Source organism: Phalangium opilio, unplaced genomic scaffold (genome assembly GCF_054372755.1).
Source record: "Phalangium opilio isolate 3A_F unplaced genomic scaffold, DU_Popi_V2 ptg000810l_1, whole genome shotgun sequence".
In the NCBI taxonomy this organism is placed as follows: Eukaryota; Metazoa; Arthropoda; class Arachnida; order Opiliones; family Phalangiidae; genus Phalangium; species Phalangium opilio.
In genome coordinates this window covers 436,783-456,088 of record NW_028324253.1, presented here as the reverse complement: position 1 = coordinate 456,088, position 19,306 = coordinate 436,783, and the positions used below count along the sequence as shown (strand labels likewise).

The 19,306-nt window shown below is 46.0% G+C and overlaps 7 non-coding genes across 7 annotated transcripts; all 7 read right to left on the bottom strand.

Moving 5' to 3' along the window:
- Positions 1-215: 215 nt before the first annotated feature.
- TRNAS-CGA (transfer RNA serine (anticodon CGA)) lies at positions 216-333 on the bottom strand. The gene is made up of 2 exons: positions 296-333; positions 216-251 (listed from the first exon to the last, which is right to left on the bottom strand). It is a non-coding gene; the product is annotated as a tRNA-Ser (tRNA).
- A 66-nt stretch (positions 334-399) lies between these two features.
- On the bottom strand, positions 400-521 carry TRNAL-CAA (transfer RNA leucine (anticodon CAA)). The gene is made up of 2 exons: positions 484-521; positions 400-445 (listed from the first exon to the last, which is right to left on the bottom strand). It is a non-coding gene; the product is annotated as a tRNA-Leu (tRNA).
- Positions 522-587: 66 nt separating this feature from the next.
- TRNAL-CAA (transfer RNA leucine (anticodon CAA)) lies at positions 588-709 on the bottom strand. Its single transcript has 2 exons — positions 672-709; positions 588-633 (listed from the first exon to the last, which is right to left on the bottom strand). It is a non-coding gene; the product is annotated as a tRNA-Leu (tRNA).
- Positions 710-963: 254 nt separating this feature from the next.
- TRNAS-CGA (transfer RNA serine (anticodon CGA)) lies at positions 964-1,081 on the bottom strand. The gene is made up of 2 exons: positions 1,044-1,081; positions 964-1,009 (listed from the first exon to the last, which is right to left on the bottom strand). It is a non-coding gene; the product is annotated as a tRNA-Ser (tRNA).
- Positions 1,082-2,835: 1,754 nt separating this feature from the next.
- TRNAS-CGA (transfer RNA serine (anticodon CGA)) lies at positions 2,836-2,953 on the bottom strand. The gene is made up of 2 exons: positions 2,916-2,953; positions 2,836-2,881 (listed from the first exon to the last, which is right to left on the bottom strand). It is a non-coding gene; the product is annotated as a tRNA-Ser (tRNA).
- A 13,526-nt stretch (positions 2,954-16,479) lies between these two features.
- On the bottom strand, positions 16,480-16,601 carry TRNAL-CAA (transfer RNA leucine (anticodon CAA)). Its single transcript has 2 exons — positions 16,564-16,601; positions 16,480-16,525 (listed from the first exon to the last, which is right to left on the bottom strand). It is a non-coding gene; the product is annotated as a tRNA-Leu (tRNA).
- Positions 16,602-18,167: 1,566 nt separating this feature from the next.
- On the bottom strand, positions 18,168-18,289 carry TRNAL-CAA (transfer RNA leucine (anticodon CAA)). The gene is made up of 2 exons: positions 18,252-18,289; positions 18,168-18,213 (listed from the first exon to the last, which is right to left on the bottom strand). It is a non-coding gene; the product is annotated as a tRNA-Leu (tRNA).
- Positions 18,290-19,306: the final 1,017 nt, after the last annotated feature.

Sequence of the window (19,306 nt, the reverse complement as noted above, 5' to 3'; positions counted from 1 at the left end):
TTTCAGTTTTTTTCATGAAACATTTCGTGTCAGAAGTGATATTCGAACCCACGCCCTCAAACGAGTTCCAGAATATACAGATTCACATCGTGAACGAAGGAAGCTAAGCCCCTTGAGTCTGGCGCCTTAGACCGCTCGGCCATCCCGATGTGGTTTTGTGCAATTTGGACGTTTTAAAACGACATCCAATCCAGCTATTTTCATAAAACATATCGTGTCAGAAGTGGGATTCGAACCCACGCCCTCAAACGACGAGAAGAATACACAGATTCACATCGTGAACGACGGAAGCTCCTTCGAGTCTGGCGCCTTAGACCGCTCGGCCATCCCGACGTGGTTTTGTGCAATTTGGACGTTTTAAAACGACATCTAATCCAGTTATTTTCATAAAACATATCGTGTCAGAAGTGGGATTCGAACCCACGCCCTCAAACGAGGACCAGAATATACAGATTCACATCGTGAACGAAGGAAGCTAAGCCCCTTGAGTCTGGCGCCTTAGACCGCTAGGCCATCTTGACGTGGTTTTATGGAATTTGGACGTTTTAAAATGACATCTCATCCAGTTATTTTCATAAAACATATCGTGTCAGAAGTGGGATTCGAACCCACGCCCTCAAACGAGGACCAGAATACACAGATTCACATCGTGAACGAAGGAAGCTAAGCCCCTTGAGTCTGGCGCCTTAGACCGCTCGGCCATCCTGACGAGGTGGTGTGAAATTTGGACGCTTTAAAATTACACCTCTTTCAGTTTTTTTCATGAAACATTTCGTGTCAGAAGTGATATTCGAACCCACGCCCTCAAACAAGTTCCAGAATATACAGATTCACATCGTGAACGAAGGAAGCTAAGCCCCTTGAGTCTGGCGCCTTAGACCGCTCGGCCATCCCGACGTGGTTTTGTGCAATTTGGACGTTTTAAAACGACATCTAATCCAGTTATTTTCATAAAACATATCGTGTCAGAAGTGGGATTCGAACCCACGCCCTCAAACGAGGAGCAGAATACACAGATTCACATCGTGAAGGAAGGAAGCTCCTTCGAGTCTGGCGCCTTAGACCGCTCGGCTATCCCGACGTGGTTTTGTGCAATTTGGACGTTTTAAAACGACATCTAATCCAGTTATTTTCATAAAACATATCGTGTCAGAAGTGGGATTCGAACCCACGCCCTCAAACGGGGACCAGAATACACAGATTTACAACGTGAAAGAAGCAAGCTAAGCCCCTTGATTCTGGCGCCTTAGACCGCTCGGCCATCCTGACGCGGTTTTATGGAATTTGGACGTTTTAAAATGACATCTCATCCAGTTATTTTCCTAAAACATATCGTGTCAGAAGTAGGATTCGAACTCACGCCCTCAAACAAGGACCAGAATACACAGATTCACATCGTGAACGAAGGAAGCTAAGCCCCTTGAGTCTGGCGCCTTAGACCGCTCGGCCATCCTGATGTGGTGGTGTGAAATTTGGACGCTTTAAAATTACACCTCTTTCAGTTATTTTCATAAAACATTTCGTGTCAGAAGTGATATTCGAACCCACGCCCTCAAACGAGGACCAGAATATACAGATTCATATCGTGAACGAAGGAAGCTAAGCCCCTTGAGTCTGGCGCCTTAGACCGCTAGGCCATCTTGACGTGGTTTTATGGAATTTGGACGTTTTAAAATGACATCTCATCCAGTTATTTTCATAAAACATATCGTGTCAGAAGTGGGATTCGAGCCCACACCCTCAAACGAGGAGCAGAATACACAGATTCACATCGTGAAGGAAGGAAGCTCCTTCGAATCTGGCGCCTTAGACCGCCCGGCTATCCCGACGTGGTTTTGTGCAATTTGGACGTTTTAAAACGACATCTAATCCAGTTATTTTCATAAAACATATCGTGTCAGAAGTGGGATTCGAACCCACGCCCTCAAACGAGGACCAGAATACACAGATTCACAACGTGAAAGAAGCAAGCTAAGCCCCTTGATTCTGGCGCCTTAGACCGCTCGGCCATCCTGACGCGGTTTTATGGAATTTGGACGTTTTAAAATGACATCTCATCCAGTTATTTTCCTAAAACATATCGTGTCAGAAGTGGGATTCGAACTCACGCCCTCAAACGAGGACCAGAATACACAGATTCACATCGTGAACGAAGGAAGCTAAGCCCCTTGAGTCTGGCGCCTTAGACCGCTCGGCCATCCTGACGTGGTGGTGTGAAATTTGGACGCTTTAAAATTACACCTCTTTCAGTTATTTTCATAAAACATTTCGTGTCAGAAGTGATATTCGAACCCACGCCCTCAAACAAGGACCAGAATATACAGATTCATATCGTGAACGAAGGAAGCTAAGCCCCTTGAGTCTGGCGCCTTAGACCGCTCGGCCATCCTGACGCGGTTTTATGGAATTTGGACGTTTAAAAATGACGTCTCATCCAGTTATTTTCCTAAAACATATCGTGTCAGAAGTGAGATTCGAACTCACGCCCTCAAACGAGGACCAGAATACACAGATTCACATCGTGAACGAAGGAAGCTAAGCCCCTTGAGTCTGGCGCCATAGACCGCTCGGCCATCCTGACGTGGTGGTGTGAAATTTGGACGCTTTAAAATTACACCTCTTTCAGTTTTTTTCATGCAACATTTCGTGTCAGAAGTGATATTCGAACCCACGCCCTCAAACGAGGACCAGAATATACAGATTCACATCGTGAACGAAGGAAGCTAAGCCCCTTGAGTCTAGCGCCTTAGACCGCTCGGCCATCCCGACGTGGTTTTGTGCAATTTGGACGTTTTAAAACGACATCTAATCCAGTTATTTTCATAAAACATATCGTGTCAGAAGTGGGATTCGAACCCACGCCCTCAAACGAGGAGCAGAATACACAGATTCACATCGTGAAGGAAGGAAGCTCCTTCGAGTCTGGCGCCTTAGACCGCTCGGCCATCCTGACGTGGTGGTGTGAAATTTGGACGCTTTAAAATTACACCTCTTTCAGTTATTTTCATAAAACATTTCGTGTCTAAAGTGATATTCGAACCCACGCCCTCAAACGAGGACCAGAATATACAGATTCATATCGTGAACGAAGGAAGCTAAGCCCCTTGAGTCTGGCGCCTTAGACCGCTCGGCCATCCTGACGCGGTTTTATGGAATTTGGACGTTTAAAAATGACGTCTCATCCAGTTATTTTCCTAAAACATATCGTGTCAGAAGTGAGATTCGAACTCACGCCCTCAAACGAGGACCAGAATACACAGATTCACATCGTGAACGAAGGAAGCTAAGCCCCTTGAGTCTGGCGCCATAGACCGCTCGGCCATCCTGACGTGGTGGTGTGAAATTTGGACGCTTTAAAATTACACCTCTTTCAGTTTTTTTCATGCAACATTTCGTGTCAGAAGTGATATTCGAACCCACGCCCTCAAACGAGGACCAGAATATACAGATTCACATCGTGAACGAAGGAAGCTAAGCCCCTTGAGTCTGGCGCCTTAGACCGCTCGGCCATCCCGACGTGGTTTTTTGCAATTTGGACGTTTTAAAACGACATCTAATCCAGTTATTTTCATAAAACATATCGTGTCAAAAGTGGGATTCGAACCCACGCCCTCAAACGAGGACCAGAATACGCAGATTCACAACGTGAACGAAGGAAGCTAAGCCCCTTGATTCTGGCGCCTTAGACCGCTCGGCCATCCTGACGCGGTTTTATGGAATTTGGACGTTTTAAAATGACATCTCATCCAGTTATTTTCCTAAAACATATCGTGTCAGAAGTGGGATTCGAAATCACGCCCTCAAACCAGGACCAGAATACACAGATTCACATCGTGAACGAAGGAAGCTAAGCCCCTTGAGTCTGGCGCCTTAGACCGCTCGGCCATCGTGACATGGTGGTGAGAAATTTGGACGCTTTAAAATTACACCTCTTTCAGTTATTTTCATAAAACATTTCGTGTCAGAAGTGATATTCGAACCCACGCCCTCAAACGAGGAGCAGAATACACAGATTAACATCGTGAAGGAAGGAAGCTCCTTCGAGTCTGGCGCCTTAGACCGCTCGGCTATCCCGACGTGGTTTTGTGCAATTTGGACGTTTTAAAACGACATCTAATCCAGTTATTTTCATAAAACATATCGTGTCAGAAGTGGGATTCGAACCCAACCCCCATACGAGGACCAGAATACACAGATTCACAACGTGAAAGAAGCAAGCTATGCCCCTTGATTCTGGCGCCTTAGACCGCTCGGCCATCCTGACGCGGTTTTATGGAATTTGGACGTTTTAAAATGACATCTCATCCAGTTATTTTCCTAAAACATATCGTGTCAGAAGTGGGATTCGAACTCACGCCCTCAAACGAGGACCAGAATACACAGATTCACATCGTGAACGAAGGAAGCTAAGCCCCTTGAGTCTGGCGCCTTAGACCGCTCGGCCATCCTGACGTGGTGGTGTGAAATTTGGACGCTTTAAAATTACACCTCTTTCAGTTATTTTCATAAATCATTTCGTGTCAGAAGTGATATTCGAACCCACGCCCTCAAACGAGGACCAGAATATACAGATTCATATCGTGAACGAAGGAAGCTAAGCCCCTTGAGTCTGGCGCCTTAGACCGCTCGGCCATCCCGACGTGGTTTTTTGCAATTTGGACGTTTTAAAACGACATCTAATCCAGTTATTTTCATAAAACATATCGTGTCAAAAGTGGGATTCGAACCCACGCCCTCAAACGAGGACCAGAATACGCAGATTCACAACGTGAACGAAGGAAGCTAAGCCCCTTGATTCTAGCGCCTTAGACCGCTCGGCCATCCTGACGCGGTTTTATGGAATTTGGACGTTTTAAAATGACATCTCATCCAGTTATTTTCCTAAAACATATCGTGTCAGAAGTGGGATTCGAAATCACGCCCTCAAACCAGGACCAGAATACACAGATTCACATCGTGAACGAAGGAAGCTAAGCCCCTTGAGTCTGGCGCCTTAGACCGCTCGGCCATCGTGACATGGTGGTGTGAAATTTGGACGCTTTAAAATTACACCTCTTTCAGTTATTTTCATAAAACATTTCTTGTCAGAAGTGATATTCGAACCCACGCCCTCAAACGAGGAGCAGAATACACAGATTCACATCGTGAAGGAAGGAAGCTCCTTCGAGTCTGGCGCCTTAGACCGCTCGGCTATCCCGACGTGGTTTTGTGCAATTTGGACGTTTTAAAACGACATCTAATCCAGTTATTTTCATAAAACATATCGTGTCAGAAGTGGGATTCGAACCCACGCCCTCAAACGAGGACCAGAATACACAGATTCACAACGTGAAAGAAGGAAGCTAAGCCCTTGTTTCTGGCGCCTTAGACCGCTCGGCCATCCTGACGCGGTTTTATGGAAATTGGACGTTTTAAAATGACATCTCATCCAGTTATTTTCCTAAAACATATCGTGTCAGAAGTGGGATTCGAAATCACGCCCTCAAACCAGGACCAGAATACACAGATTCACATCGTGAACGAAGGAAGCTAAGCCCCTTGAGTCTGGCGCCTTAGACCGCTCGGCCATCGTGACGTGGTGGTGTGAAATTTGGACGCTTTAAAATTACACCTCTTTCAGTTATTTTCATAAAACATTTCTTGTCAGAAGTGATATTCGAACCCACGCCCTCAAACGAGGAGCAGAATACACAGATTCACATCGTGAAGAAAGGAAGCTCCTTCGAGTCTGGCGCCTTAGACCGCTCGGCCATCCTGACGTGGTGGTGTGAAATTTGGACGCTTTAAAATTACACCTCTTTCAGTTTTTTTCATGCAACATTTCGTGTCAGAAGTGATATTCGAACCCACGCCCTCAAACGAGGACCAGAATACACAGATTCACATCGTGAACTAAGGAAGCTAAGCCCATTGAGTCTGGCGCCTTAGACCGCTCGGCCATCCTGACGAGGTGGTGTGAAATTTGGACGCTTTAAAATTACACCTCTTTCAGTTATTTTCATAAAACATTTCGTGTCAGAAGTGATATTCGAACCCACGCCCTCAAACGAGGACCAGAATATACAGATTCATATCGTGAACGAAGGAAGCTAAGCCCCTTGAGTCTGGCGCCTTAGACCGCTAGGCCATCTTGACGTGGTTTTATGGAATTTGGACGTTTTAAAATGACATCTCATCCAGTTATTTTCATAAAACATATCGTGGCAGAAGTGGGATTCGAACCCACGCCCTCAAACGAGGACCAGAATACACAGATTCACATCGTGAACGAAGGAAGCTAAGCCCCTTGAGTCTGGCGCCTTAGACCGCTCGGCCATCCTGACGAGGTGGTGTGAAATTTGGACGCTTTAAAATTACACCTCTTTCAGTTTTTTTCATGAAACATTTCGTGTCAGAAGTGATATTCGAACCCACGCCCTCAAACGAGTTCCAGAATATACAGATTCACATCGTGAACGAAGGAAGCAAAGCCCCTTGAGTCTGGCGCCTTAGACCGCTCGGCCATCCTGACGTGGTTTTGTGCAATTTGGACGTTTTAAAACGACATCTAATCAAGTTATTTTCATAAAACATATCGTGTCAGAAGTGGGAGTCGAACCCACGCCCTCAAACGACGAGCAGAATACACAGATTCACATCGTGAACGAAGGAAGCTCCTTCGACTCTGGCGCTTTAGACCGCTCGGCCATCCCGACGTGGTTTTGTGCAATTTGGACGTTTTAAAACGACATCTAATCCAGTTATTTTCATAAAACATATCGTGTCAGAAGTGGGATTCGGACCCACGCCCTCAAACGAGGACCAGAATACACAGATTCACAACGTGAACGAAGGAAGCTAAGCCCCTTGAGTCTGGCGCCTTAGACCGCTCGGCCATCCTGACGCGGTTTTATGGAATTTGGACGTTTAAAAATGACGCCTCATCCAGTTATTTTCCTAAAACATATCGTGTCAGAAGTGAGATTCGAACTCGCGCCCTCAAACAAGAACCAGAATACACAGATTCACATCGTGAACGAAGGAAGCTAAGCCCCTTGAGTCTGGCGCCTTAGACCGCTCGGCCATCGTGACATGGTGGTGTGAAATTTGGACGCTTTAAAATTACACCTCTTTCAGTTATTTTCATAAAACATTTCTTGTCAGAAGTGATATTCGAACCCACGCCCTCAAACGAGGAGCAGAATACACAGATTCACATCGTGAAGGAAGGAAGCTCCTTCGAGTCTGGCGCCTTAGACCGCTCGGCTATCCCGACGTGGTTTTGTGCAATTTGGACGTTTTAAAACGACATCTAATCCAGTTATTTTCATAAAACATATCGTGTCAGAAGTGGGATTCGAACCCACGCCCTCAAACGAGGACCAGAATACACAGATTCACAACGTGAAAGAAGGAAGCTAAGCCCTTGTTTCTGGCGCCTTAGACCGCTCGGCCATCCTGACGCGGTTTTATGGAAATTGGACGTTTTAAAATGACATCTCATCCAGTTATTTTCCTAAAACATATCGTGTCAGAAGTGGGATTCGAAATCACGCCCTCAAACCAGAACCAGAATACACAGATTCACATCGTGAACGAAGGAAGCTAAGCCCCTTGAGTCTGGCGCCTTAGACCGCTCGGCCATCGTGACGTGGTGGTGTGAAATTTGGACGCTTTAAAATTACACCTCTTTCAGTTATTTTCATAAAACATTTCTTGTCAGAAGTGATATTCGAACCCACGCCCTCAAACGAGGAGCAGAATACACAGATTCACATCGTGAAGAAAGGAAGCTCCTTCGAGTCTGGCGCCTTAGACCGCTCGGCCATCCTGACGTGGTGGTGTGAAATTTGGACGCTTTAAAATTACACCTCTTTCAGTTTTTTTCATGCAACATTTCGTGTCAGAAGTGATATTCGAACCCACGCCCTCAAACGAGGACCAGAATACACAGATTCACATCGTGAACTAAGGAAGCTAAGCCCATTGAGTCTGGCGCCTTAGACCGCTCGGCCATCCTGACGAGGTGGTGTGAAATTTGGACGCTTTAAAATTACACCTCTTTCAGTTATTTTCATAAAACATTTCGTGTCAGAAGTGATATTCGAACCCACGCCCTCAAACGAGGACCAGAATATACAGATTCATATCGTGAACGAAGGAAGCTAAGCCCCTTGAGTCTGGCGCCTTAGACCGCTAGGCCATCTTGACGTGGTTTTATGGAATTTGGACGTTTTAAAATGACATCTCATCCAGTTATTTTCATAAAACATATCGTGGCAGAAGTGGGATTCGAACCCACGCCCTCAAACGAGGACCAGAATACACAGATTCACATCGTGAACGAAGGAAGCTAAGCCCCTTGAGTCTGGCGCCTTAGACCGCTCGGCCATCCTGACGAGGTGGTGTGAAATTTGGACGCTTTAAAATTACACCTCTTTCAGTTTTTTTCATGAAACATTTCGTGTCAGAAGTGATATTCGAACCCACGCCCTCAAACGAGTTCCAGAATATACAGATTCACATCGTGAACGAAGGAAGCAAAGCCCCTTGAGTCTGGCGCCTTAGACCGCTCGGCCATCCTGACGTGGTTTTGTGCAATTTGGACGTTTTAAAACGACATCTAATCAAGTTATTTTCATAAAACATATCGTGTCAGAAGTGGGAGTCGAACCCACGCCCTCAAACGACGAGCAGAATACACAGATTCACATCGTGAACGAAGGAAGCTCCTTCGACTCTGGCGCTTTAGACCGCTCGGCCATCCCGACGTGGTTTTGTGCAATTTGGACGTTTTAAAACGACATCTAATCCAGTTATTTTCATAAAACATATCGTGTCAGAAGTGGGATTCGGACCCACGCCCTCAAACGAGGACCAGAATACACAGATTCACAACGTGAACGAAGGAAGCTAAGCCCCTTGAGTCTGGCGCCTTAGACCGCTCGGCCATCCTGACGCGGTTTTATGGAATTTGGACGTTTAAAAATGACGCCTCATCCAGTTATTTTCCTAAAACATATCGTGTCAGAAGTGAGATTCGAACTCGCGCCCTCAAACAAGAACCAGAATACACAGATTCACATCGTGAACGAAGGAAGCTAAGCCCCTTGAGTCTGGCGCCTTAGACCGCTCGGCCATCGTGACATGGTGGTGTGAAATTTGGACGCTTTAAAATTACACCTCTTTCAGTTTTTTTCATGAAACATTTCGTGTCAGAAGTGATATTCGAACCCACGCCCTCAAACGAGTTCCAGAATATACAGATTCACATCGTGAACGAAGGAAGCAAAGCCCCTTGAGTCTGGCGCCTTAGACCGCTCGGCCATCCTGACGTGGTTTTGTGCAATTTGGACGTTTTAAAACGACATCTAATCAAGTTATTTTCATAAAACATATCGTGTCAGAAGTGGGAGTCGAACCCACGCCCTCAAACGACGAGCAGAATACACAGATTCACATCGTGAACGAAGGAAGCTCCTTCGACTCTGGCGCTTTAGACCGCTCGGCCATCCCGACGTGGTTTTGTGCAATTTGGACGTTTTAAAACGACATCTAATCCAGTTATTTTCATAAAACATATCGTGTCAGAAGTGGGATTCGGACCCACGCCCTCAAACGAGGACCAGAATACACAGATTCACAACGTGAACGAAGGAAGCTAAGCCCCTTGAGTCTGGCGCCTTAGACCGCTCGGCCATCCTGACGCGGTTTTATGGAATTTGGACGTTTAAAAATGACGCCTCATCCAGTTATTTTCCTAAAACATATCGTGTCAGAAGTGAGATTCGAACTCGCGCCCTCAAACAAGAACCAGAATACACAGATTCACATCGTGAACGAAGGAAGCTAAGCCCCTTGAGTCTGGCGCCTTAGACCGCTCGGCCATCGTGACATGGTGGTGTGAAATTTGGACGCTTTAAAATTACACCTCTTTCAGTTATTTTCATAAAACATTTCTTGTCAGAAGTGATATTCGAACCCACGCCCTCAAACGAGGAGCAGAATACACAGATTCACATCGTGAAGGAAGGAAGCTCCTTCGAGTCTGGCGCCTTAGACCGCTCGGCTATCCCGACGTGGTTTTGTGCAATTTGGACGTTTTAAAACGACATCTAATCCAGTTATTTTCATAAAACATATCGTGTCAGAAGTGGGATTCGAACCCACGCCCTCAAACGAGGACCAGAATACACAGATTCACAACGTGAAAGAAGGAAGCTAAGCCCTTGTTTCTGGCGCCTTAGACCGCTCGGCCATCCTGACGCGGTTTTATGGAAATTGGACGTTTTAAAATGACATCTCATCCAGTTATTTTCCTAAAACATATCGTGTCAGAAGTGGGATTCGAAATCACGCCCTCAAACCAGAACCAGAATACACAGATTCACATCGTGAACGAAGGAAGCTAAGCCCCTTGAGTCTGGCGCCTTAGACCGCTCGGCCATCGTGACGTGGTGGTGTGAAATTTGGACGCTTTAAAATTACACCTCTTTCAGTTATTTTCATAAAACATTTCTTGTCAGAAGTGATATTCGAACCCACGCCCTCAAACGAGGAGCAGAATACACAGATTCACATCGTGAAGAAAGGAAGCTCCTTCGAGTCTGGCGCCTTAGACCGCTCGGCCATCCTGACTTGGTGGTGTGAAATTTGGACGCTTTAAAATTACACCTCTTTCAGTTTTTTTCATGCAACATTTCGTGTCAGAAGTGATATTCGAACCCACGCCCTCAAACGAGGACCAGAATACACAGATTCACATCGTGAACTAAGGAAGCTAAGCCCATTGAGTCTGGCGCCTTAGACCGCTCGGCCATCCTGACGAGGTGGTGTGAAATTTGGACGCTTTAAAATTACACCTCTTTCAGTTATTTTCATAAAACATTTCGTGTCAGAAGTGATATTCGAACCCACGCCCTCAAACGAGGACCAGAATATACAGATTCATATCGTGAACGAAGGAAGCTAAGCCCCTTGAGTCTGGCGCCTTAGACCGCTAGGCCATCTTGACGTGGTTTTATGGAATTTGGACGTTTTAAAATGACATCTCATCCAGTTATTTTCATAAAACATATCGTGGCAGAAGTGGGATTCGAACCCACGCCCTCAAACGAGGACCAGAATACACAGATTCACATCGTGAACGAAGGAAGCTAAGCCCCTTGAGTCTGGCGCCTTAGACCGCTCGGCCATCCTGACGAGGTGGTGTGAAATTTGGACGCTTTAAAATTACACCTCTTTCAGTTTTTTTCATGAAACATTTCGTGTCAGAAGTGATATTCGAACCCACGCCCTCAAACGAGTTCCAGAATATACAGATTCACATCGTGAACGAAGGAAGCAAAGCCCCTTGAGTCTGGCGCCTTAGACCGCTCGGCCATCCTGACGTGGTTTTGTGCAATTTGGACGTTTTAAAACGACATCTAATCAAGTTATTTTCATAAAACATATCGTGTCAGAAGTGGGAGTCGAACCCACGCCCTCAAACGACGAGCAGAATACACAGATTCACATCGTGAACGAAGGAAGCTCCTTCGACTCTGGCGCTTTAGACCGCTCGGCCATCCCGACGTGGTTTTGTGCAATTTGGACGTTTTAAAACGACATCTAATCCAGTTATTTTCATAAAACATATCGTGTCAGAAGTGGGATTCGGACCCACGCCCTCAAACGAGGACCAGAATACACAGATTCACAACGTGAACGAAGGAAGCTAAGCCCCTTGAGTCTGGCGCCTTAGACCGCTCGGCCATCCTGACGCGGTTTTATGGAATTTGGACGTTTAAAAATGACGCCTCATCCAGTTATTTTCCTAAAACATATCGTGTCAGAAGTGAGATTCGAACTCGCGCCCTCAAACAAGAACCAGAATACACAGATTCACATCGTGAACGAAGGAAGCTAAGCCCCTTGAGTCTGGCGCCTTAGACCGCTCGGCCATCGTGACATGGTGGTGTGAAATTTGGACGCTTTAAAATTACACCTCTTTCAGTTTTTTTCATGAAACATTTCGTGTCAGAAGTGATATTCGAACCCACGCCCTCAAACGAGTTCCAGAATATACAGATTCACATCGTGAACGAAGGAAGCAAAGCCCCTTGAGTCTGGCGCCTTAGACCGCTCGGCCATCCTGACGTGGTTTTGTGCAATTTGGACGTTTTAAAACGACATCTAATCAAGTTATTTTCATAAAACATATCGTGTCAGAAGTGGGAGTCGAACCCACGCCCTCAAACGACGAGCAGAATACACAGATTCACATCGTGAACGAAGGAAGCTCCTTCGACTCTGGCGCTTTAGACCGCTCGGCCATCCCGACGTGGTTTTGTGCAATTTGGACGTTTTAAAACGACATCTAATCCAGTTATTTTCATAAAACATATCGTGTCAGAAGTGGGATTCGGACCCACGCCCTCAAACGAGGACCAGAATACACAGATTCACAACGTGAACGAAGGAAGCTAAGCCCCTTGAGTCTGGCGCCTTAGACCGCTCGGCCATCCTGACGCGGTTTTATGGAATTTGGACGTTTAAAAATGACGCCTCATCCAGTTATTTTCCTAAAACATATCGTGTCAGAAGTGAGATTCGAACTCGCGCCCTCAAACAAGAACCAGAATACACAGATTCACATCGTGAACGAAGGAAGCTAAGCCCCTTGAGTCTGGCGCCTTAGACCGCTCGGCCATCGTGACATGGTGGTGTGAAATTTGGACGCTTTAAAATTACACCTCTTTCAGTTATTTTCTTAAAACATTTCGTGTCAGGAGTGATATTCGAACCCACGCCCTCAAACGAGGAGCAGAATACACAGATTCACATCGTGAAGGAAGGAAGCTCCTTCGAGTCTGGCGCCTTAGACCGCTCGGCTATCCCGACGTGGTTTTGTGCAATTTGGACGTTTTAAAACGACATCTAATCCAGTTATTTTCATAAAACATATCGTGTCAGAAGTGGGATTCGAACCCACGCCCTCAAACGAGGAACAGAATACACAGATTCACAACGTGAAAGAAGGAAGCTAAGCCCTTGATTCTGGCGCCTTAGACCGCTCGGCCATCCTGACGCGGTTTTATGGAATTTGGACGTTTTAAAATGACATCTCATCCAGTTATTTTCCTAAAACATATCGTGTCAGAAGTGGAATTCGAAATCACGCCCTCAAACCAGGACCAGAATACACAGATTCACATCGTGAACGAAGGAAGCTAAGCCCCTTGAGTCTGGCGCCTTAGACCACTCGGCCATCGTGACGTGGTGATGAAATTTGGACGCTTTAAAATTACACCTCTTTCAGTTATTTTCATAAAACATTTCGTGTCAGAAGTGATATTCGAACCCACGCCCTCAAACGAGGAGCAGAATACACAGATTCACATCGTGAAGAAAGGAAGCTCCTTCGAGTCTGGCGCCTTAGACCGCTCGGCTATCCCGACGTGGTTTTGTGCAATTTGGACGTTTTAAAACGACATCTAATCCAGTTATTTTCATAAAACATATCGTGTCAGAAGTGGGATTCGAACCCACGCCCTCAAACGAGGAACATAAGACACAGATTCACATCGTGAACGAAGGAAGCTAAGCCCCTTGAGTCTGGCGCCTTAGACCGCTCGGCCATCCCGACGTGGTTTTGTGCAATTTGGACGTTTTAAAACGACATCTAATCCAGTTATTTTCATAAAACATATCGTGTCAGAATTGGGATTCGAACCCACGCCCTCAAACGAGGACCAGAATACACAGATTCACAACGTGAACGAAGGAAGCTAAGCCCCTTGAGTCTGGCGCCTTAGACCGCTCGGCCATCCTGACGCGGTTTTACGGAATTTGGACGTTTTAAAATGACATCTCATCCAGTTATTTTCATAAAACATATCGTGGCAGAAGTGGGATTCGAACCCACGCCCTCAAACGAGGACCAGAATACACAGATTCACATCGTGAACGAAGGAAGCTAAGCCCCTTGAGTCTGGCGCCTTAGACCGCTCGGCCATCCTGACGAGGTGGTGTGAAATTTGGACGCTTTAAAATTACACCTCTTTCAGTTTTTTTCATGAAACATTTCGTGTCAGAAGTGATATTCGAACCCACGCCCTCAAACGAGTTCCAGAATATACAGATTCACATCGTGAACGAAGGAAGCTAAGCCCCTTGAGTCTGGCGCCTTAGACCGCTCGGCCATCCTGACGTGGTTTTGTGCAATTTGGACGTTTTAAAACGACATCTAATCAAGTTATTTTCATAAAACATATCGTGTCAGAAGTGGGAGTCGAACCCACGCCCTCAAACGACGAGCAGAATACACAGATTCACATCGTGAACGAAGGAAGCTCCTTCGACTCTGGCGCTTTAGACCGCTCGGCCATCCCGACGTGGTTTTGTGCAATTTGGACGTTTTAAAACGACATCTAATCCAGTTATTTTCATAAAACATATCGTGTCAGAAGTGGGATTCGAACCCACGCCCTCAAACGAGGACCAGAATACACAGATTCACAACGTGAACGAAGGAAGCTAAGCCCCTTGAGTCTTGCGCCTTAGACCGCTCGGCCATCCTGACGCGGTTTTATGGAATTTGGACGTTTAAAAATGACATCTAATCAAGTTATTTTCATAAAACATATCGTGTCAGAAGTGGGAGTCGAACCCACGCCCTCAAACGACGAGCAGAATACACAGATTCACATCGTGAACGAAGGAAGCTCCTTCGACTCTGGCGCTTTAGACCGCTCGGCCATCCCGACGTGGTTTTGTGCAATTTGGACGTTTTAAAACGACATCTAATCCAGTTATTTTCCTAAAACATATCGTGTCAGAAGTGAGATTCGAACTCGCGCCCTCAAACGAGGACCAGAATACACAGATTCACATCGTGAACGAAGGAAGCTAAGCCCCTTGAGTCTGGCGCCATAGACCGCTCGGCCATCCTGACGTGGTGGTGTGAAATTTGGACGCTTTAAAATTACACCTCTTTCAGTTTTTTTCATGCAACATTTCGTGTCAGAAGTGATATTCGAACCCACGCCCTCAAACGAGGACCAGAATATACAGATTCACATCGTGAACGAAGGAAGCTAAGCCCCTTGAATCTGGCGCCTTAGACCGCTCGGCCATCCCGACGTGGTTTTGTGCAATTTGGACGTTTTAAAACGACATCTAATCCAGTTATTTTCCTAAAACATATCGTGTCAGAAGTGGGATTCGAAATAACGCCCTCAAACCAGGACCAGAATACACAGATTCACATCGTGAACGAAGGAAGCTAAGCCCCTTGAGTCTGGCGCCTTAGACCGCTCGGCCATCGTGACGTGGTTGTGTGAAATTTGGACGCTTTAAAATTACACCTCTTTCAGTTATTTTCATAAAACATTTCGTGTCAGAAGTGATATTCGAACCCACGCCCTCAAACGAGGACCAGAATATACAGATTCACATCGTGAACGAAGGAAGCTAAGCCCCTTGAGTCTGGCGCCTTAGACCGCTAGGCCATCTTGACGTGGTTTTACGGAATTTGGACGTTTTAAAATGACATCTCATCCAGTTATTTTCATAAAACATATCGTGTCAGAAGTGGAATTCGAACCCACGCCCTCAAACGAGGACAGAATACACAGATTCACATCGTGAACGAAGGAAGCTAAGCCCCTTGAGTCTGGCGCCTTAGACCGCTCGGCCATCCTGACGAGGTGGTGTGAAATTTGGACGCTTTAAAATTACACCTCTTTCAGTTTTTTTCATGAAACATTTCGTGTCAGAAGTGATATTCGAACCCACGCCCTCAAACGAGTTCCAGAATATACAGATTCACATCGTTAACGAAGGAAGCTAAGCCCCTTGAGTCTGGCGTCTTAGACCGCTCGGCCATCCCGACGTGGTTTTGTGCAATTTGGACGTTTTAAAACGACATCTTATCCAGTTATTTTCATAAAACATATCGTGTCAGAAGTGGGATTCGAACCCACGCCCTCAAACGACGAGCAGAATACACAGATTCACATCGTTAACGAAGGAAGCTAAGCCCCTTGAGTCTGGCGTCTTAGACCGCTCGGCCATCCCGACGTGGTTTTGTGCAATTTGGACGTTTTAAAACGACATCTTATCCAGTTATTTTCATAAAACATATCGTGTCAGAAGTGGGATTCGAACCCACGCCCTCAAACGACGAGCAGAATACACAGATTCACATCGTGAACGAAGGAAGCTCCTTCGACTCTGGCGCCTTAGACCGCTCGGCCATCCCGACGTGGTTTTGTGCAATTTGGACGTTTTAAAACGACATCTAATCCAGTTATTTTCATAAAACATATCGTGTCAGAAGTGGGATTCGAAATAACGCCCTCAAACCAGGACCAGAATACACAGATTCACATCGTGAACGAAGGAAGCTAAGCCCCTTGAGTCTGGCGCCTTAGACCGCTCGGCCATCCTGACGTGGTTTTGTGCAATTTGGACGTTTTAAAACGACATCTAATCCAGTTATTTTCATAAAACATATCGTGTCAGAAGTGGGATTCGAACCCACGCCCTCAAACGAGGACCAAAATACACAGATTCACAACGTGAACGAAGGAAGCTAAGCCCCTTGAGTCTGGCGCCTTAGACCGCTCGGCCATCCTGACGCGGTTTTATGGAATTTGGACGTTTAAAAATGACGCCTCATCCAGTTATTTTCCTAAAACATATCGTGTCAGAAGTGAGATTCGAACTCGCGCCCTCAAACGAGGACCAGAATACACAGATTCACATCGTGAACGAAGGAAGCTAAGCCCCTTGAGTCTGGCGCCATAGACCGCTCGGCCATCCTGACGTGGTGGTGTGAAATTTGGACGCTTTAAAATTACACCTCTTTCAGTTTTTTTCATGCAACATTTCGTGTCAGAAGTGATATTCGAACCCACGCCCTCAAACGAGGACCAGAATATACAGATTCACATCGTGAACGAAGGAAGCTAAGCCCCTTGAGTCTGGCGCCTTAGACCGCTCGGCCATCCCGACGTGGTTTTTTGCAATTTGGACGTTTTAAAACGACATCTAATCCAGTTATTTTCATAAAACATATCGTGTCAAAAGTGGGATTCGAACCCACGCCCTCAAACGAGGACCAGAATACGCAGATTCACAACGTGAACGAAGGAAGCTAAGCCCCTTGATTCTGGCGCCTAAGACCGCTCGGCCATCCTGACGCGGTTTTATGGAATTTGGACGTTTTAAAATGACATCTCATCCAGTTATTTTCCTAAAACATATCGTGTCAGAAGTGGGATTCGAAATAACGCCCTCAAACCAGGACCAGAATACACAGATTCACATCGTGAACGAAGGAAGCTAAGCCCCTTGAGTCTGGCGCCTTAGACCGCTCGGCCATCGTGACGTGGTTGTGTGAAATTTGGACGCTTTAAAATTACACCTCTTTCAGTTATTTTCATAAAACATTTCGTGTCAGAAGTGATATTCGAACCCACGCCCTCAAACGAGGACCAGAATATACAGATTCACATCGTGAACGAAGGAAGCTAAGCCCCTTGAGTCTGGCGCCTTAGACCGCTAGGCCATCTTGACGTGGTTTTACGGAATTTGGACGTTTTAAAATGACATCTCATCCAGTTATTTTCATAAAACATATCGTGTCAGAAGTGGAATTCGAACCCACGCCCTCAAACGAGGACCAGAATACACAGATTCACATCGTGAACGAAGGAAGCTAAGCCCCTTGAGTCTGGCGCCTTAGACCGCTCGGCCATCCTGACGAGGTGGTGTGAAATTTGGACGCTTTAAAATTACACCTCTTTCAGTTTTTTTCATGAAACATTTCGTGTCAGAAGTGATATTCGAACCCACGCCCTCAAACGAGTTCCAGAATATACAGATTCACATCGTTAACGAAGGAAGCTAAGCCCCTTGAGTCTGGCGTCTTAGACCGCTCGGCCATCCCGACGTGGTTTTGTGCAATTTGGACGTTTTAAAACGACATCTTATCCAGTTATTTTCATAAAACATATCGTGTCAGAAGTGGGATTCGAACCCACGCCCTCAAACGACGAGCAGAATACACAGATTCACATCGTGAACGAAGGAAGCTCCTTCGACTCTGGCGCCTTAGACCGCTCGGCCATCCCGACGTGGTTTTGTGCAATTTGGACGTTTTAAAACGACATCTAATCCAGTTATTTTCATAAAACATATCGTGTCAGAAGTGGGATTCGAACCCACGCCCTCAAACGAGGACCAGAATACACAGATTCACAACGTAAACGAAGGAAGCTAAGCCCCTTGAGTCTGGCGCCTTAGACCGCTAGGCCATCTTGACGTGGTTTTACGGAATTTGGACGTTTTAAAATGACATCTCATCCAGTTATTTTCATAAAACATATCGTGTCAGAAGTGGAATTCGAACCCACGCCCTCAAACGAGGACCAGAATACACAGATTCACATCGTGAACGAAGGAAGCTAAGCCCCTTGAGTCTGGCGCCTTAGACCGCTCGGCCATCCTGACGAGGTGGTGTGAAATTTGGACGCTTTAAAATTACACCTCTTTCAGTTTTTTTCATGAAACATTTCGTGTCAGAAGTGATATTCGAACCCACGCCCTCAAACGAGTTCCAGAATATACAGATTCACATCGTGAACGAAGGAAGCTAAGCCCCTTGAGTCTGGCGCCTTAGACCGCTCGGCCATCCCGACGTGGTTTTGTGCAATTTGGACGTTTTAAAACGACATCTAATCCAGTTATTTTCATAAAACATATCGTGTCAGAATTGGGATTCGAACCCACGCCCTCAAACGAGGACCAGAATACACAGATTCACAACGTGAACGAAGGAAGCTAAGCCCCTTGAGTCTGGCGCCTTAGACCGCTCGGCCATCCTGACGCGGTTTTATGGAATTTGGACGTTTAAAAATGACGTCTCATCCAGTTATTTTCCTAAAACATATCGTGTCAGAAGTGAGATTCGAACTCACGCCCTCAAACGAAGACCAGAATACACAGATTCACATCGTGAACGAAGGAAGCTAAGCCCCTTGAGTCTGGCGCCATAGACCGCTCGGCCATCCTGACGTGGTGGTGTGAAATTTGGACGCTTTAAAATTACACCTCTTTCAGTTTTTTTCATGCAACATTTCGTGTCAGAAGTGATATTCGAACCCACGCCCTCAAACGAGGACCAGAATATACAGATTCACATCGTGAACGAAGGAAGCTAAGCCCCTTGATTCTGGCGCCTTAGACCGCTCGGCCATCCTGACGCGGTTTTATGGAATTTGGACGTTTTAAAATGACATCTCATCCAGTTATTTTCCTAAAACATATCGTGTCAGAAGTG